At 38.7% G+C, this 21,451-nt stretch overlaps 1 protein-coding gene across 1 annotated transcript in view; it reads right to left on the bottom strand.

Moving 5' to 3' along the window:
• Window positions 1–21,451, bottom strand: part of TMX3 (thioredoxin related transmembrane protein 3) — a 53,084-nt gene that overhangs the window by 11,011 nt on the left and 20,622 nt on the right. The window lies entirely within an intron of this gene.

Raw genomic sequence — 21,451 nt, 5'->3', positions numbered from 1 at the left:
AAGTTTAAGCAGCTTTGATCTTCTTCTACTAATACTGTGTAATGTCAGGTTTGCAACCCTTTGTACAGAACCATTAGTTTTCTTGTGTAACTGCTCTGCATGAGTCTGGAAATGCACTGATGAAATCAATCGCAAAGTCAATGTAAGGGACATTGCAGGTTAATCATGGATTTGCATGCACAGTTTAGTATGTAAAGTTCTTATTTGCCATGCACTGCAGGACATTAGCAAATTCCGATCTTAGAGCTGTGCTTCTAATAGTACTGATTCAATGTCACACTGTAGTGATTATGTCTCTCATGCCACCTAACTTTGGCTTCCATTCACTAGAAGACAATATTTTATTTCCTTTAAAAGTATCTGTACTAGATGGAAGCACAACCTATTGCCTCTGATTATATAAACCTAACCCGATTTGGGGCAGCACAGCTGGTTCCCCCATACTGGGTGCTATATGTTGTCTTTGTGCTCATTTTAGCACCTTGGCTCTCATTACTTTTTCTCTGCCATCTTAGATTTAATTGCTATTATGCTGTTCCTGCTGCTCTGGACAGCATAACAACCCCTATCCCCCACTTCTCACAGGCAGCCTAGATCTCAGATTTCTTACAGAAACAGAATACAACAAATGAGCAAACTGACACATTAATAGGATTTTTCTTCTTGCCAGATACACAGCCTGAATTATTATTGCTATTGTTATGATTATGGACCTTTTTCACTGCAGAAGTGCTAAAGCAGTTGATGGCATTGATAAAATATGCAAAGGGTGAAATCTAGTGGTGCTGTTCTGCTGATAGAATGGCAAAGGAGGTGGGGTTTTTTGTTTTGCAAATTCCCATCCCCCTCAATCTTACCAGATCTGCTCCATAAAGTTGGACTTCCCTAACATTCTAGAGCAGATTTAGAGAAAAGCATGAGGGGGGTATTGGGGGAAGGGAAATAACCTAAAATTGCATTCCTTCCCATTCCACTGATGACTGCCTTCCATCTGCACAGTAACAGCGTGGGATACCACCCATTAAAAATATAATCTAAAAAGCCATCAGAACAATATAAAATATTATGACTGCTAAATGTTGAGCTATACATACAGAATGGGATAAGGATGTGAATAATGACAACCTAATTATGTAGCAGAAGCAATCTGCATATTTTCTTAAACTTTCCGTATGTTCACCTGTCCATCAGACAATTGGCTACAATAGCCAGAAACAGAACCTCCACATTCAAAGAAGGGGGAAACAAATGCCCTCATTATTTCTTTTGAGTTTCCTTAGCACATCCAGTTAACATGCGCTAAATGGACCATTAGTCTGGTTCATGCTAGCAATTTTCATTTCCCTATGCCTTTGCTATTGACACAATAGCTGCACCAACAAATAACTCAGCAACTCAGCATCCTATTCAATTAGCGTCCAACTGCTGTTCCAAATATTAAACTCACAAAGCACAATGCCATGTCAATTTTCTATTAATATTATTGCAAAACAAATATTTAAGATTGGAACATTAAAGCTCAAATGTAGTTACCTTCCATCACAAGTGGATTTTCAGTAAGTTCTGTTGTTCTGTTGAGAGACAGTCAATTGTCATCAAAGTTTTTTGATGTTCTCTCAGCCAAATTCAGCTCCATCCAGTGGCATTTATACTCCTAATAAAACAACCCCAAGCCTATCATACATGCAAAGCTACAGTGGTTAGGGTGAGGTTTCACTCAAGTTCCTACTGAAGCTCATAAAATGTGCCAGAAATTTATTTTAGAATCCAAGCATTGGTAAGCCAGATTCACCACTGATGTTGAAGCAAGAGAAGAACAGTTTGCTTTCTTCTGTGGAATTTGTAGCTGCCCAGATATTTGATTGCTTTAAAGAATATGTTTGCTGACATTTATGAGTTCAGTTATGGTGTTACATAGGGTCAGTCACACCATTTAATATGTTTGCATCAAACTCTGAAAAGCTTAAGCTTCTTTTGCAATTATCTCCTTATTTTGTTACTTTGTTAGAAGTAAGAGCTTACTTGGCATAAATTCATTTAGTTCACCAGCTGTGAATGATAAACTAAGGATAAGCTGTCATGACCACTTTAGTTCCACCATGAATAGATTTTTCTCAGCAGCCATTTCACTTGAGACATAGAAATGACTCTTGAGAAACTGTAGCCCTGCCAGTCAAATGGAACACCTGATTTCAACGCCACCTTTTAGTGTCACAACCATTTTGTCATTTAATGTTTTTGTGGGGAAATTACCTCCAGGATTTATTTTATTGGGGGGGGGGAGACACTAGATGTCGTCTTACAGATTTGAATGAACTGGTATTTGGCATTCTGTACAAATTGCACATCCTTAAATTTAGAGGAATCTTCCCTAACTTTAAGGGAAATGTACCATCTTTATATTTTAATTCACTGGAAGTAAACCCTATTCTCTGTGACATTTGGTGCAAATCTGATAAGAGGAGACATATTTTGGAGATGTGGGGTAGATTTGTTCCCATCAGAGTAAGGCTCACTTTGTCTCCAATTACTACTTGTAGACAAACTGTAAGCATGGAGAATTTTGACAACTCAACTTTGAAACTAGCTGCTCTCTGACATGTTAAGGCAGACACTTCTTTTCTTCTTTCTAACCTAATGCTTCAGCTCTTGGATATTATTACTTCTAAAACTGCTTTCTCCTTCAATGATTTCTTCAATATTATCACAGTTCTATCTGTTCAAAGTGAAAACATGACTATTTTCCGGGCTGCTGTATATCTTTACAGTTAAAAGGTTCTTGGCTGAAGCATGAGGATGGTTACTTGATGTTCTTGGAGCCTGAAATGTGGCCCATTGGGTTTGGGAAGAAGATTCTGCTGAGAATGTGTGTAAAACAGAAACAGGGGGTGGGGGAGGAGAATGAGGAAAATTTGAATCAGGCCAGTAAGAGTTTGTGTGGTCAAGTCACAAAACAGGACATAAGAATGTAAACTTGTGCTAGCCTTTACTATTGTGGAGGAATCACATAACTGAATGTTCAGTTAACAAAAGAGGTTAGTTTTCTTCCTAACAAGGCAATTATCTATGTGTAAGGAATTTCTTACATCCTGCTTTCCTTGGTGGTAAAGCCAAAAGACGGGTTTCTCTCACCTGTTTTCTTATAAACTGCGTAACAAAGTCTGCTTTGGTGTCCTACCAATATTCAGTTTTCTGGAAGCAGCAAAGGTATGTTGTTGCTTTTGAAGGACTGGTGCTGAATGAAGACTAGTCATACAAAACCACCATAAGCTTTTTGTACCATCTGCTCACAAGGAAACTGCAGCTGCAATCCTATACACATTTACCTGAGAGGAAGCTGCACTGAATTCATTGGGACCTATCGCTGTGCTGTGAGCCGGTTGAAATGCTGCCTGGAGCTTTCTACTGATTTGGTAAGTAGCAATGCACAATGCCATAGAATAATTTCCGGTGCACAAAACCCCCCACCAAAAACCAGTTTTGGCTCTTTGAAGCCAGCAAGTCTGGGCATTTCCCAGACAGCATTCTTTGATGTTAGATTTTTATGTCATAAAACAAGACAGAAGCTAGTAATATAGTTACAGGGCAAAGCTTGCCTCTACAACTTTATTTCACTGATACACATATTAAATGAAACAAAAAGAAGGTGAGTGAAATGCTGTATACCCTATCATAAATATTCCCCCCCCCCAAAAAAATGCAGTAGAATGCCATCAAACTCAGGTACCTTAGCTTGCTTCCAGATGACCCATTTATTGAGCGTTTATCCTAACTTGTTTGCACAAAGTTGGATGACATCAACTATGTATTGACCATTTTGGTTAGAGAACCGCAATGCAAAACCTGAAGAAATGCAGATTTTTAAGGAGAGTTGCATTTCAGATTGTGTATAACCTTGAGAAGTGCAAATTAGGGGAAGATGGTATACAAACCGAATTCTCCCCCCATCCCTAAGTATAAGACAACTCTCACTGTTATACTTCTGGTCATATAGATTACTTGGCCCATGCTAGCCTTGATATTGCTGCCATCTAAAATGTTAAGGCGAGAGTATGGTGGAGTACAATGAAGACTCTCTGAATGAACATCCAAGCCTCTTCACAAGCTTCTATACAAGCACATCCAGGAAACCGATTGAGCTATAGTACCTGCCGCATCTGACCTGCACATTTGGAAGTTTATGCAAGTGGACGTTTTGCAAGAATGCTGTCATGTACAATGAGGGGGCAGAGTCTTATCAACCTTTGTGAGCAGGGTACATTCCAAACTCAGAAACCTCTGTATCGTGACTTGTGCAAGTTATTTCCTCATGCGTTATATTGGCTTCATAAGTAGGTCACATTGTGTAAGCTGTTTAAATGTGCAACAAAATGTGAAAAATAGGACCAAGGACTTGCCCATAGGATAAGGGACCACAAACCTGGTCCAAAAACATCTTGGCCTCAATCCAGGCATTTTGCACGAAGAACAAGGACTATACCTCCCATATACCTTCAGGAGTGGAGTTTGGCTGTAAAAAAAGAAAGCAGGGTGGGAGTTTTCTATAATATTCTTCATGCAATAGTCCTCTCAAAACCATTGGGTGATAACCTAAGCAGGTTTACATGGAAGTAAATTCCATGTAAATTTACTACTAAATCCTGATAGATGTGCTTGGATGAAGATGATTACATAAACGTGTGATTAGACCTGCAACCTTAGATACACAATTCTTCCAGTGGTGACTTTGTTTTAGTGGGCAATCTCGTTAGATGCAATGTGCCACAAACTTTTCAGACATCATAATTTGCAATAATGAAATAGTCGGTCAATTGAATATAAATAACTAGCGGTCATTATTTGCCTAAATCTCATTAACGTTTAATCAAACAAAACATTTTACTATTTAAAGAAAGCAGTCCTTGTGTCTCTTCATTAAATAAGAGTGACTCTTTCAGAATTACAATGCTGCTAGCCTATTAGGTGCAATTTATTCCTTAATAATTGCTGATGGAAATACTAATAATTCTAGTCACATAAGCTCCTGACAAAAAAAAATCTGATTTTACTACATTCTATCAGCTGATCCCAAAGCCTTGCATGATGAATGGTGGAGAAAAATTCTCTGTTTATTGCTTGTAAAATAATAAAATCTCTCGTGTTCCCTGCCCCTTTTTTTCCCGTCTCAAAACTATAGGGCAGAACTTGCTAATCTGTGTTCCTCAGATGTTATTGGACTACAACTCCCTTCGTTCATAACCATTGGACATGTCTGGGGCTGATGGGACTTGGTGTCCAATAATATCTCAGAGGAATGTTGGAATATTTGGTGCAGATAAGAGAAAATATTTTTGCAACACATGAACTATGGAACGCACTCCCACAGGTGGCAGTGATGGTAACTAAATTGCGTTGTTGTTGTTGTTGTTGTTGTTGTTTTACTATTTATACCCCGCCCATCTGGCTGGGTCTCCCATCTGGTGCTCCACCCTCCAGCTCTGAAGCTTCCCCTCCTTCCGACTTTTGCCTCCTTGCTACTACATCTCCCCACAAATCACTGACCCCCTCTCTCAAGTCAGACTCCATCCCCCCTTCCTCCAGTGCACATTCATCAGTGTCCTTCCAGTCTCTGACACCAGCTCCCCACATATATCTGGTTGGCCACTGTAAGAACAGTATGCTGGACTGGATGGGCCATTGACCTGATCCATCAGGCTTGTCTTACGTTCTTAATGGAATGCATTCCATGATTGTATTACATGTAAGAACAACAACAAAGAAAAAAAAGATTGTTGAATTAACAAGTGTCATTCTACGTCATGTGCTACAACAGTAGCTAGGGAGATGTTCCCAGGAAAACCACAAGCAAGCTTTCTTTGTTATCTATGCTGCAGCACCCAGTTCCCTGGGGATATATAGTGGTGCAATCAGGAGCACAACAGTTCCAAATTTGGAACTGGAGGCAGAGGTTATTTATTTATTTATTTTAAAATAGACTTGGATTTGATGTACCTGACCAAACCAAAGGGAGCTAGTCCATCTCTACCGACAATGTCAGCATTTGTGTACGCATATAGATACAGGGCCTATATTAAAATGATTGAATAGTAAATTTGGGGTGGGGGTGGGGCTAGGCAGCAGATATATTACATGCTTAATCCAGTTTATGTCATTACATTTTATGCTTGGAAAAATCTAAGTGAAATCATTTCTGTATATTTCTGGCATTGTTAGGAAAGAATACAAATGTCCAATTAAATGAACAGCAATGCTGCGTGTGACTGTGTGTTTCTTCTGTGAAAGAGAAAGTCCTGGCATGTTGTAACCTGAATTATTTAATGGCATAAGAGCACACAAAAGAGAGGGACTAGGATATACGAGGCCTGGGTTTTTGTTTTTTGTTTTTTTGGCCACTTTGCAATGGTTAAAACCATTACGTTATTATAGACTCAAAACAGCCGATGAAATCTGATGTAGTAATTTTGGCAACATCAGCGTTAAATAGCTTCTAGGCAATTATAATTGGACAATTCTAACTTAAAAAAAAACCAAGTTAAAAGAAAAGAAAAAGTAGGCTGGCAAAACATCAAAAGAAAGCAGACTCCTCTTAGCAAGAAGAACATGGAGGAGAATGAACAGGGGAAGGGCTGTAGTTCAGCAATAGAGAGTTGCAGATTCATTCCCCAGAATCTCCAGGTAGGGATGGGAAAGATTCACTTTCTGTAGCAGCTTCCTATGGTCCTATCACTGGCAGAGGAAGGGGAGAGCGGTGGGTGCAGCCTGCCCTGCCCCGGGTGTCATCCCTGGGGGGGTGACATCACCCCCCCATGGGACGCTCGCTGCTCGCCACAAGTGCCCCCCCGGATGCTTACAGCTCACTGCTAGCCCCGTCCCTGTGGGCAGCTAGCTCCGCCTCTGGGTCCTATGAGATTGTTCTGTCATTATACCCCTGATTCATCTAGATAGGCAAAGCGGAAATTATTATTATTTGTATTTCTAAACTGTGCACATAAAAACAATCCACAGAGAATGGGCAGCAAAACAATCGACAATGTAAAACCAAACTGAGATATCCACACATTATGCAAAAGGATGGATGTTTAGGTGACTGGAGACAGAAGGAAAGAGTAGCTAGAAAGCAGATCCTTTTAGATCAGTCCAGAAAGCTAATATTAATTTATTTGAGGTCTTCCTTCCTTTCAGACATTCTTTTAAAAATGACCCGGGCTGTTTTCTCAGTGGGGAGCCAATTTAGGGGAAATTAAAAATCTTCTTGCAGTTACGTAGCGTTTCTCCTGACACACCTCAGCGAAGATATTTTTGAAATTACTGGTGAAACTCGAAAAATTAGAATATCATAGAAAGGTTCGTTTCTTTCAGTAATTCAACTTAAAAGGTGAAACTAATATATGAGATAGACTCATGACATGCAAAGCGAGATATGTCAAGCCTTTATTTGTTATAATTGTGATGATTATGGCGTACAGCTGATGAGAACCCCAAATTCACAATCTCAACTTTGGGGTTTTCATCAGCTGAATGCCAAAATCATCACAATTATAACAAATAAAGGCTTGACATATCTCGCTTTGCATGTCATGAGTCTATCTCATACACGGTATTAAACTCCAGTAGCTAATGAAAACAATTGTTTTACATAAATGAATTTTTCCACGATATTCTAATTTTTTGAGTTTCACCTGTACTTAATGTAAGAATATAAACATAGTGTCTTTGAGGAAAATCTGAGGTCTTCTTCTAGATCGTATTCACTGAATTGACCTTTACGCCTTTGTGTGCTAAGTCTAGCAAAGATTCGTTGAACAATGTGATGCACCTCCCAATACACATCAGCCTTTGACAGAGTGCATAACACAAGCAAACATTGCACCTTCTGCATTTCATTGCCATTTGCCCTCCTCTCAGTTTTATACCCACCCACCCACACACACACCCCAAGGATTTTGCTTACTGCCTGCATTTGCTGAAACTCTAAATACAGTGGTACCTCTGGTTAAGAACTTAATTCGCTCTGGAGGTCCGTTTTTAACATGAAACTGTTCTTAACCTGAGGTACCAGTTTGGCTAATGGGGCCTTCCTCTGCCACCGTGCGCTTTCTATTCTCATCCTGAGGTAAAGTTCTTAACCCGAGGTACTACTTTCGGGTTAGCAGAGTCTGTAACCTGAAGCGTTTGTAACCCAAAGTGTTTGTAACCCAAGGTTCCACTGTACTACAATAACTCTGTTCAAGATGCAACAAGGCACTTCATTTTTGCTACAGCAGACAACACAGTTATAGCTATTCGGATATGATTTCATGGGCAGCATGCCATTGTGATGACCATTTCGCATCATTCAGACTACCTTATTTCTTCGTCAGTGGGTCATGGGAGTTTGCCATTTTGCTGTGTGCACCAAGAATATTATCACTCACACAATACAGCTCAAATTCATACATTTAAAATTTGCCATGAAAAGTTACCCCATTGGCACAGCCTCATGGGGAAAATACCATATGATAGTTGGAATGCTTACTCATGAGACACTCCCGTCTTAATCTGAGGGGGAGAAATATAATAGGTATGGCTTCAGTGGGACCAAGTGTGCTTCTCTCACATGGTTGAATTACTCTGATAACAGCCAATATTAGCAGTAATTGATATAATTTGTTACTATGGCTTGCATATTATTCAATTAGGACATTTCTCCCCTATCAAAAAATGCACGAGTCTCATGTTTTATGGGCCAAATTATGTTTGGCTACCACTCCAAATAAAGCTGGTGAACTGTTTTCCCTAATTTTATCTTCCATTATGACACAGCATATTGAGTTTTATTTGCCTCTATAACTAATGCTCAGTAGGATGTTGGTTCATTGAATTACAAAATTCAATATTTTTCTGCACAATAGTGGGACTATATAAAAATAAATGGCATTTCAATCCAATATGTTGGAGTTTATGCTGTGTCACTGATAAGAATTAAAAGCAGCAGCAAAATGGAAGCATTAGAGATTTTGATAAGTCACCACAGTCTTTAATCTTTATAATCTCTCACGTTCAACAAAAAAATGGCTTCATCTATCATTTTGCAGCTTATAACTAAACACATATAACTAAGAACTGAGTTATCATAGGTAACAGAGTTTGCCATTTCTCTATTATGGTAAAATATAGCTCTGTTTTAATTTCCATGGGAAAGAAAACTCAAGCTGTAGTATTCATGATGACTAAAAATAACCAAGCATAACGACGATTAAACCAAAACCGCAAGACAGAATTAGCTTCTTTTTCCTAGTATGCATATACCTCTCCTCCAATTGGATACATATAGGTTTTGTGACAAAACAAAAGGGGCAATTAGAAATAATGCAAAGTTTATTATTACTTTATGTATCACTTTCACTTCTGAATATGCTTTCCCCTGCCACCTTCAAAGCAAATTTGTTAAGGAAGGTCACTGTCAGGGCCGGCGCGTCCATTTAGGCGAAGTAGGCAATTGCCTAGGGCGCCAAAATGGAGGGGGCGCTTGCCAGGCTTGGGCGGGACAGGATAGCCAGCCCCGTCTTCGTCCATTGGAGCTGGTGGCGCGGCACGCCAGGGCACCGCCCCCCAGGGGCGCCCCGCAAGCCCGCCGACATACTGGGCACCCCCTCCCCAACCCACCCCCACGAATGTATTTGAAAGTAATTAAACATGCATATAAAAGCAACACCCGGGAGTTTGCAAATAAGTAGTTTTGTCATAACTGATGTAAAAAAAAAATCAGGTACCTCCAGTTGCTATTTCATCTTGTGCATATTTGGGAGTCTCCACACTTTTATAAGCTTGCTTACAAAGGCTAGGATTCTTCTGATTGCTGTAACTGCCAGATGTTTCACTGCACTGTAATTTTCCTGTTCATTATGCCTTGCATAACTTTTGCATGGCATTTTATTGGAAGGTGTAGTTTCAGGTTTTGCTAGAGTTCCACCTCTTTCCAAAGCATTTAGCCGAAACTGATTTGCCTGGCTTCAGTTAGGGAAACATAAGTTATAGGGTTTTACAACTATTTCTGTATGCATGAATAAATGTTCTTCATTTGATTCACAGATCCACCGCACATGAAATTAGTCTCTGCTTGCACCTGTGCCACTGCAGCATACAAAGGCAGAGAAACATTATTATTTTTAGCACATTTGCAAATTTCTAAAGGCTTATACACAGGTGACATCTCACCTGTTGAGTATTGAGCATGTGGTTGACTACTGAATTGCAAGTTGCAGTGTGAAATAGTTTACCAGGGCATCTTTCGTCACACTTTGGTAAAATCTGCAGTTCTTCAGGTGAAAATGGCAGGCAAGAATCTGGCCCATCATCAACAATCTCCCATTGCAATACAAAGCCACGTGGGAATGTTGTGTATGTTTTAGGTCTAGGCCAAACTCTCATTTCATTCCACATGATGGTGAGGACCAATGTACCTTCAGCTCTGGGTCAGGCAGTTAGAGGTACCTCAACAGATAAATTAATGTAGTTTTCCCTCTGAAGTTAGTACAATTGAAAAACCACTGCACTAGAGCTTTACTAAAAATAGACTTGTAATCACCTCCCTCTAACAGGGGCTTAGCAGGCTGCTGATTTTGCAGGAACATTGAGGTCGGTCCATTCCTGGAATATACAAAACAATGATGAACAAGATAATGCCTTTGCTTGCTTAAAGAATGACTTTCCTTGCTGGTGAGTAACCACCATTGCCCATCTCAAAACATGTAGGACAAGACACATGGAGATGGTTGAATTAGCTTTCTTTAAGCCCTAATGCCCTTTTGGCAAAGAGGAGGCTGTATAGTGGATTCTATTTAAAAGGTTTCCCATCTTCCCTTGAATTACATTCTCTGTATTGTTGCTAGAATGTTGACCACACTATTCAGTTTCTGGTCTGTGACAAGGCCTTGCTGCCAGCATAAACTAATAAGATTATGCTGCATGACTTTGGCTATGAGTGCCAAATTAGCCACAATGGTTTACTCTAGAGCTAAGTTTTAAAAATTAACCACTTTGCCTCTTTTGAAAAAGCTCCAACCTGCTTTTAATGTATATACTAAGCAGGGTTGATTGGAGTTACCCAGCTAACAGCTGTTGTTGCAGTTCTTGGATGCTGAAACTCTGCAATGATTACCCAAAGGAACTCTTTAATATATGAGGCATTGAAATTAATATCCCTAAATGCCAGTGTTTTAGTAATGTGAATATTATCGATACTCTGCAGTGTAGATGTTGCACCAGCACAGGCTTTCTGATTAAAATATCTGATATTTTAATACGTCGTGGCATTTCAAATATACACGGCTATACAATAAAGTTCAAAGGTGCTGGTGAATAGTTGGCCCTGACGTAAGACCAGTGCAACTATGGGATTCAGTACAAAAAAACACATTTTACACCTAAAATGATGTTAATTTTCACCTACACCCCCTTCAGCATGTGGTGTCTTTCAAGCATCATTAAGTTGACCCTCAACAAAAATTTGTGAACTCTTTCACATTTAATTTATTGAAATTGTGCTCAAAATCAGGTAAAATGGACAGTGTTTTAAAATACAAATATTGTGAAAGCCTTGTAGTAAATGCTGAATTTAACAGTGCAATCTGTATCAACTTAGAACATGGGTGCGAGAAAATTTCACCTCAGTTTGCATCTAAAGGCAAACCTACCTGATTTATACTTTATGAAACAATGGAGGAACCAAACAGCCGTCTTTTGAAATCCGCTGTTCTCCAGATTTTCCAATGCAGTTCTACAGCCAAGATTTGTGCATAAACAGGGGTTAAAGTGTCTGTATATGTGTATATATTTATACGTGTATATATTTATGAATGTATATATAAATTCCATATATTGATGAAAATGTATATATTTATGAAAACAACATACAAAATTGCATTGTTTTACAATAAATTACATTGCAATAATAATAATAATAATAATAATATAATAATAAATTAATTTTTATTTATACCCTGCCCTCCCTGGCCAGGGCTGGGCTCAGGGCGGCTAACACCAAATATAAATTACAATAAAACATAATGGGGGGGGGGGACAAGTTAATTAAAATACGGCTTAAAATGCAGCTTAAAATGCAGCCTCATTTTAGTAGTAGCCCATAAATCAAGACCATAAAGGGAGGAAACATCAGATATTTACCTGAGCCAGCTATCCATGCTGGTCCTACATGGGCCAGCAAAAAAGCCAAGAGAAATTTTTTATATCAAATCCCATATAAGGGGTCAGACTGAGTCCAAGCCGAAGGCCAGGCGGAACAGCTCCATCTTGCAGGCCCTGCGTAAAGATGTCAACTCCTGCAGGGCCCTGGATTCTTGTGACAGAGCGTTGCACCAAGTCGGGGCCAGTGCTGAAAGGCCCTGGGCCCTAGTTGAAACCAATCTAACCTTCTTAAGGCTCGGGACCTCCAAAGTGTTGTTATTTATGGACCTTTAAGGTCCTCCTCAGGGCATACCAGAAGAGGTGGTCCTGTAGGTACGAGAGTCGTAAGCCGCATAGGGCTTTAAAGGTCAAAACCAGCACCTTAAACCTGACCCTGTACTCCACCGGGAGCCAGTGCAGCTGGTAAAGCACTGGATGAATGTGATCCCGTGGCAAGGACCCTGTAAGGAGCCTCGCCATGGCATTCTACACCCGCTGGAGTTTCTGAGTCAGCTTCAAGGGCAGCCCTGCGTAGAGCGAGTTACACTTTTAAAAAGTGAAAGAAATTAACAGACTCAACCATCCCTTAGAAACAGGAACCACAGAATTCAGTAGGACTTACTCCCATTTAAGTATATTTAGGGTGGGAGTCCCTGCTTTAAATTCAGCACATCCTGTGGAGTCAAACAAGGTTTGGCTTGCTTTTCAATCCCTGCTTTTAACACCTTGATTATAGCTGCAGCTTTCAACCAGTACAAATAGACCCCATCAACCCACACACTTATTTTTCCATGTAGCCATAGGACTTCCATCCAAATCTCTTCAATTTAATAGTAATTCCTTAGGACACTGTGATTACATAGGGCAGTACAGTCACGAACAAGCTGCCTTACAGAAGAAAAGTTTGAGAAGTCCCTTTCTCTTCCCAATTTTTCAGGAAAATAAATTACCTGTTTGATCCATTTATAGAAATGTAAAGATGCAATGTTTTTTTGTGATTAATATTAATAGTGTTTCAGTTCCATGCATTCATGAATAGATGACAATTCTAAGAGAGCAATAGTTAGCAATGCATTTTAATGACCTAGCTAATGTTTTATTCATATATTACAGACACAGAATTGCCCTTTCTTGACAAACAAAAAACCATTGGATACATTTTTAGCCCTTGTGCCTAATCAAGCTCCTCAATCATAGCATCAGTTGTATGTTTATTATATTCTCATTAAAACTCTCTCGCACACAAACCTTAGCATCGACAGTGACCTTGATGAAGAGCAGGTGTAAAATTAGAACTGTAGATCATAATTTAAGACTGCAAAACTTGAGCACAGTTCTAAACTCCATCGGCAAAGCACCAACAACTTTTAGAACAGAGGTTATATACAGAGATCTGCATATTATAATGATCCCCACCCCACCACGCAGGAGGCTTTTGTGTGGCCAGGGAGAAAGAAATACAATACAAATTTATCATTATCTATTATTATTTCTTATTAGCATCATAATCTAGATTCTCACTTGCCCTTCACCATCAGGGCCAGGGCTGATGATGTCGGTGCAAAACTACGATATTAAAATCAGTTAAAACAATTTGCTGCCATGGTAAGCACCGGAGGCACCAACTTCATAAAGGGGAATGTTCTAATCTACCTCTAATCGCTGGCTGGCTTTGGGGTGGACCAGGAAGGGGTGTCCCTTGGGCTTTGGGGGCTGCATACGGTACTTCTGAAAGTTAGAGACAGGGCCAGACCGATCATCATTTGTACAAGGCCAAAATTTGGTGCCCCCCCCCATGGACCTTCTCAATTATGGATCTTGGCAGGGGGTTGGACTGGATGGCCCTTGTGGTCTCTTCCAACTCTATGATTCTATGATCAATTTTGCAGCCCCTCAACTCAACACCTTGTGCGGGGGAGACACCTGTGCTGCCCTAAATTAAGGTTACCAGGTGTCCCCGTTTCCCAGGGACAGTCCCCGGATTTACAAATCAGTCCCCATACAAAATCCATTGAAGTTGAAATGTGTCCCCGGATTCATTGAAAAAAATATGGTAATCTTACCCTAAATCCAGAGCTAATTGACAACAGGATAAAGGTGGAGGTAACAACCCCTGTGGGTGAGAAAGAATGGGAGAGACACATACCAATTAACCTTCCAATCCATGGCTTGGAACCAGGGTGGGGTTACGCTCGAGGGAGACCGGGGTTATATTATTCAAGGTCTGACCCAGATAGGATGCCTGCACAGATTATCAATCTTATCTGCTGCAGTCTTTTAAATTATGTTTATTTAATTAAGCTGCAGCCCTTAAACCCAAATCTCCATCTTCTTGGTTGTGCAGGAAAAGACATTTGTGAAGCTGATATGCGTGTTAAAAAAAATCCAGCATTTTAATTTTTGGCCCTTATACCTCTAATCTAATACATCGTGCCAGGAGACAGGGCAACCAATGTGGATCTTTCCACATGTTCCCATTACATTTCACACACAGCCAGTTTCCAGAGTGGAACACATCACATGCCTTTTAGTAGGTAATGATAGCATTGGCTGAAGAGCAAAGAATTTTGCCAAGGGAAGGAAAATAGACCTCATTGCCTTAAATACTTGTCCTTCATTCACAAAATGATTTTAAGCAGTACTGTATTTCTTTTTCTTTGCTATTACAAGTGGAATAAATGCTGTTATTTCCAGATCTTGTTAATAATTAATGGAGTCATTAGGGGCATTAAAAAAACACACCCTCTGCCAGTGAATACATGGGAGAGGAGAGAAATATATATGCCCCATGTTCTAATTAACAATCTTATAATTATTCATCGAACAATTGCATGCATGTATGATCAACAGTAGTGGCAAAAATGATAAGTTGGTGTGTGCAATACTTTAATCACAGAAATTAACATTTGGCTAGAGGGAAAGTAGTAATTTGCTTGAATATGTTTATCACTGAAGGTCAAGACAAAATTATTCAGTTGTTGCTTATCTGCCTTGATGTGCACTGAATGGAGGTGTTAATGAATTCTTTGTTAACTGAAGCACAAATTCCTAAAGCCAAATCTCTAGTTTCTCTGTAAATGCAGGCTTTTTACATGTAGGAAACTGAACACTGACAACTCCCAAGCTAACGCGCACACAGAGCACTAAAGATCAAAAGAAAACTCTTACATGGGTAGCATACATATATTGAGAAGCTTCATCTGATAAGCTGAAACCCTTGAATAATTCCATATCCTTTACAGTCATTCAGACTAAATAAAGATCCTTGGGCCAAATGGTAAACCTCGCATACTAAACAGCCTGACATTTCTAAAAGAAACAGCATTTCCGTCAAATCAATCCTTGTAATATCAGGTGGATTGTTGGCAGAATGATGTGTTTGCTTGTTTTAAAAAAGAATATATATATATATATATATATATATATATATATATATATATATATATATATATATATATTCTAAATCTAAACCATCTTTGCATATTACCTGTACCTTGAACTTGACCTATACAACACCTAATACTAGGAAATAAAAAAAATTCTCTGCAGTTTGTAATTTCCAATATAAACATGAAACAAAATGCTAGTCCGACTGGACACGAAATAAATTATTAATTCACCATGCAGTGACTAATATAAAACACAAACAAAATTCCTTGCAGGGTCAATTTAGGCACAGGGAACCTGGGTGACTTTCCTCAGGCACCAAGCTTGGGGTGGTCTGGGGCCCATTCACTTATTGTGTACCGTCTACTCAACTACTCCACCAAACAGTACCAACTACATAACTATATAACTTTTAGAAGACAACTGAAGGCAGCCCTGTATCGGGAAGTTTTCAATGTTTGAGATTTTACTATGGGCAGGTATAAATATCATCATCATCATCTGGAGACTTACCAACACTGTCCTGCATGAGCAGGACTGCATTCCTTCAATAGTTTATTTATTTTATTGGTTAGAGCTTTATTCTCTTGCTATGCTATTCCTATCACCATCGGGGTACCAGCTCCAGCCAGTTTACATTTATCCCAATAGTGAGAGGGATAAGGGGGGTGGGGGGGAATCCTTTCCTTTTCCTTATTATACAGTAGTAAGTCTCAATGTTTTCCCCAGTGTGAATAGCAGGCATTACCTGTTTATCCCTCAAGCTATCTATTTGCATCTACTTTCTCTGCTGTAGTTGATATATTGATCATGACATTTATATTCCCACTTTCCTCCAAGGACCTCACCTCAAGGTGGGGTGCATGGTTCTCCCTTTCCACATTTCATCCTCACAGCCACCATGTGAGGTATTTCTAGGCTGAAAGAGAATGATTGGCCCAAGGTCGCCCAGTGAGTTTTGTGGCTGCCACAGATATACTGCCAGTCTCCTTTGCCAAGCCTTTAGACAGTACGCCTCTACTATGAATTTACACAAGAGGCAATGTTTGAGCAGCTACTACAGCATTAATATGAATTTCCAGAGATAATTGATGAGAATTAGCCTTTCACAGGGCGCTAGATCTGCACAAGAAGTACACACTTAGATTAACCCCAGTATTGCTTTTAATCAAAAGCAAAGAGCAGAACCTCTCTCAGTTGCAAATGTTTTTAAAAGGAGAAATCACCTACTCAAAATAACTGTACTATTAGAAAATGTCTTCTGAAATGTGGTCATTAAAGGCCATATTTGCATCCATGTAGCAAAATAAAAATAAAAATCAGTCCCACTGGGTAAATGTGTGCAAGGAAATATCCTTAGCACCCCATCAGCTAAGGATTGATAGTTGTTGCCTGAAAACACAGCCACACACCCATTTCTCCTTCTTGCAAGATCTAGTATATTGGCCAAAAATGGTCTTTCCTTATGGAATAGAAGCTGAAATGCCTTTCATCCTGTGCAGTTCAGAGATCAACAAAGCAGAGACACCGTGAAATAGTAGGTGGGCCAAAGGAGAACCTATGCTTTCCCAATCCCCACGAGCAGTAAAATTTGGATCAAATTGGTTATATTCTTCCCAGCATTTGAGAGTCTCTGTCATAAACAGAGGTAAGTCAGACCACAGGGATATAGCCTACTTCCTTGTTTACAAGAATAGAGGTCTCAGATAAACAACCAAAAGTCTTATACTTAAATGCGCCCGCATATCAGAACATCTGACAAGTGTTGTGCCAATAGGTCTGCTTTTTCCAGCTGCGGATGACAGATGATTATGACCTATTGAAAGGGAGTGCTGTGCTTCTGCTTTGTACATCAGAGGTAACAAATATAAAACACCCTTCTGTTTAGTAGCACTGACAGCATCCCTCCTGATGATCCCTTACAAAACATGCACTACTGTAAGGAAAAAAACATTTGCCCACAACATAGCAGATTTATAAGGCATTTCATTATTGTATATTGCCTTCTTCCCTGGTTATGTTTTTTAAGAAACTAAGGAAAACACAGTTCATGATTGAATATTATATCACTGTGTATACAGGGCACATTAAACTCGCACATGGTGAGTATTTTTCAAGGCAATTCTTTCATGCTGTAAGCCTGACTGATGCCAACATGTTCCTCTGAAGACATGCCAATTGGGTGTTTATGGCCCGCTTAGGAATGAGAAAACATGAAAATTTCAGCTTTTCCATTTCTTATCATTCTAATATTAAATTCAGTTTTCCATTTCCACGAGTTCCTGATTATTTTTAAAACCCTCATGAAAACCCTGATACAATTTTTTTTGCATGCAACAGATACATTTTGCAAAGCAAATTTATGCGGCATTTCTACCAATATATGCATTAAATGGACATCTTATGCTAGTATGTTGTGGGCACTTTCCCCTCCAATTTTAAATATACAGTGGTACCTCGGGTTAAGAACTTAATTCATTCTGGAGGTCCATTCTTAACCTGAAACTTGAGGTACCACTTTAGCTAATGGGGCCTCCTGCTGCCGCTGCACCGCCACCACATGATTTCTGTTCTCATCCTGAAGCAAAGTTATTAACCCGATTATTATTACTATTTCTGGGTTAGCGGAGTCTGTAACCTGAAGCATCTGTAACTCAAGGTACCACTGTACACCAATGTGGTTTGAGCTAGTTGCAACTGAACAAAAAAAGAGATCTTGGGAGTCATGGTGGATGGCTCAATGAGAACCTTGAGTGACTGAGCAACAACCATGAAAAAGGATAATTCCTTACTAGGGGTTATTAGATCTAAAATTAAATTCCCAATATTATAGTACGTTTACACAAACATATGGTATTACTACACTTGGAATATGTGTGCATTTCTGGTTGCTGCCTCTCAAGAAGGGCACTGAAGAAGTGTAAAATGATTAAGGGGCTGAAGAAACTCCCTAAGTCCCCTATGAAGACGACGTGTATTTGGGGCTCTTTTATTTAGGAAAATTTCAAGTAAGGGGAAGGAGACAGTACGAAGTTGTATAAAAGTATGCTATAGTGTGGAGAAAGCACTTGGTTAGAGAGGTTGCCACATATAATACTAGAACCTGGATCATCCAATAATGCTAAATCCCGTATACACACACATACAAAATTCTTCACATGGCTAAACTATGGAGTTCATTATCACAATATGGTTCCCAGCTTAGAGGGCTTTAAAAGAGCAATAGACAAATTCATGGAAGATAAGTCTATTACAATGGCTACCAGTCATGATGGCTAATTACTAACTTTAACAACAGCAGTTGCAGTGGGCCTTAGAATGCCAATTTTGGGAGAACAACAGTGAAAGAAGGCTGCGGCCAATGTCATCTTGTGGGTTTCAAAAATCATGTGGGAAAGAGAATGCTGGTCTGATCCCAGTTTCTTATATATCTCCTCTATTATATATGTCAAACTACGTGCAAATAGAGCACCAAGGAGTGAAAAGCAGTAATTTTAAATGTTTTATTATTGTAAAAAAAAAGAAAAAGAAAAAAGCCACACATTTACAGCTGATAAATTCAACAAGGTAAAATAAAATTGGAGCGCTTCCATTCAAGTTAAAATAGACACCTGACTGTGTGGAGCTCTTTACATGATCAAAAAAAAAAGTCATTTTGTTTTATACCACAAGTTATTCATTCCCAACATAAAAGGGGGAATGCTCAGTTAAATCTACTTTAACTGCAATGTTATGAAGCTGAAATGAAATGGCAGTACACTTGAGTTCAGTAAACGCCAGGGAGTTTGACATTCCATATGCTGGATGGCAAAAACATATACCTATTTTAACTGCCACTGTCCAAACCACTCTAACTCTGCTTAACATCCTATAAATTGGTATAAATGCTAAGATTTTGTTGTTGTTGAAAGCATGCTCTCGAGATTCAGCACTAGAAAAACTACTATATAGCATGTAGCTGTTATTTGTATCTAAAAAAAGCTGTAAGAACACAAAATTAAGAAGTCGTGTGAAATAGTTGATGAATTCAGATTTCTTGTGCTGACATTCACTACTTCTGTAAACAACATATAACACCAACAAAATAGAAATGCTATCCTGGTACAATCTAAAAACTCTTCTGTCTGTCCTATGCTTAAAGCATAGGGGAGTTTTGCAGTACTGGACAAAACCTCAATTATGTGAAAAACCAACTGTGCATGACATGACAAGAGTTGAACCTTGCCTCAAACAAAATACCATTTATAACTTCTATCAGTGTTCAGAAGCAACACAAGCTGTTTTAAATTTAAACAAAAGCCGGAACAAAGTTTCTTTATAAAGCCAAACTGTCACAGCTAGAATATTTCTGTTAAGTATAAATTAAATATCAGCAATTTATTTTTTGGGCAAAGAACAACTGTCAGTGAAAGTGCTAAATACTTTGACATTTCTCATCCCTTCCTATTTTGAAAAGCAACATTCACTTTTATCAAGGAGAACCCTACTTTAAAAACCCATGCATTTTCAAAACAGCTGTGTTATTATCAGCTTAATTTCCTTTTAAATAACAAAACTATGTAAGTCGAATTTGTTTGCTTAGAATGTTTTAGAAAGTTGATTGGCTTTAAAGTACTACAGGGTTTCCCTATCTGCAGGAGGACAAAAAATTCTATCTTCTAGTCTTAATTCCTTAAAACTTTTTTTATCCAAGCTTAAAATTTCTTTTTTGAGAATGTACATATGTAGCCATTCGTGTTATACCAAACTGCTTTACCAAGCTGTTTACAAGCTGGGAAGCTTTTATTTTTCAGTTTTCCAACTGGGTGTGCCATAGCCGTAGTTCTGAAAATGAGCAGCATAGGTTTGGTTGCTATGGTAATCACCATGGTATCAATACTCCAAAGACCATCTTATAGCTTATCCCTTGAGATCTTAACTCTGGAGAGAGTTTAGTTGCTTTCAATGTCAAGGGATAGTATTAGAGATGACTTATGTGATTTAACAGTTAATGAAAATGTATTGCACCGACAAATATCCCCCTTTTCTATAAGTGTTAACAGTCCTTCAGATAATTAAATTGCTCTGTCCAATCAACATGTAGTTGAGATGTCAAATGCAGGTATCACTGATAACAAGCCAATAAAATATTTGTTTACGTGTTTTTCACTTGCAGAAGTCACAGTTGTTGCAAGATTTAACCCACCTTAAAAAATATTTTGGCATATTGAAGAAACACTTGTCATTAATCATGCAGCAGACACACATAATTTTTTTTCACTAATTTCGTCATGAGCAAATGAAACCCTTAGTTTTGTCAAGATTTGGGGAAATCTCATCTAAAAGCAAGGTTTTTTCCTATTAAGTTAAATACAGAAGTGAATTTTTAATAATGCACCATATTGGACCAATATAATGCAATAGCAAATGGACCCAGTAAACAAATACTACTTTAAAGATTAATATTGCATAAAAAAACTAAAGAAGAGACCGCAATACCTGCGTTTAGCACTGCCATGAGACTTCTGTAACAGATTATCTAAAATTTACATCTTTTTATAAAAAAACAAAAAAAATGAAATGAAGTACGTATTGATTTTCAAAGCAATACTATTTTAAAAAGCATTTATGTAATGTCCTAAATGTATGTTTCCCAATTTACAGATTTCACTCTATGCTGAGAAGATTCCTGCTGTCCTTTTTAAATGTTTTATTTACTTTGGCGACGTAGTTAAAATAATTTTTAACCAGTTCTCAGTAGCTAGAAAAGAAAGAAGCAAATCCTTCACCTAACTTCAGTGTGCATCACTGTAAAATAGCTCATACATACATCCCTTAATTTGATTTCTTTTCAGCAGGATAAAGATAATAAAGGACTCTGAAACCCAGACTTCCCACTCATTCTTCTTCAAGGTCAAGC

This window comes from Lacerta agilis, chromosome 7 (assembly GCF_009819535.1).
Source record: "Lacerta agilis isolate rLacAgi1 chromosome 7, rLacAgi1.pri, whole genome shotgun sequence".
Classification (NCBI taxonomy): domain Eukaryota; kingdom Metazoa; phylum Chordata; class Lepidosauria; order Squamata; family Lacertidae; genus Lacerta; species Lacerta agilis.
This window is presented reverse-complemented; position numbering and strand designations above follow the sequence as displayed.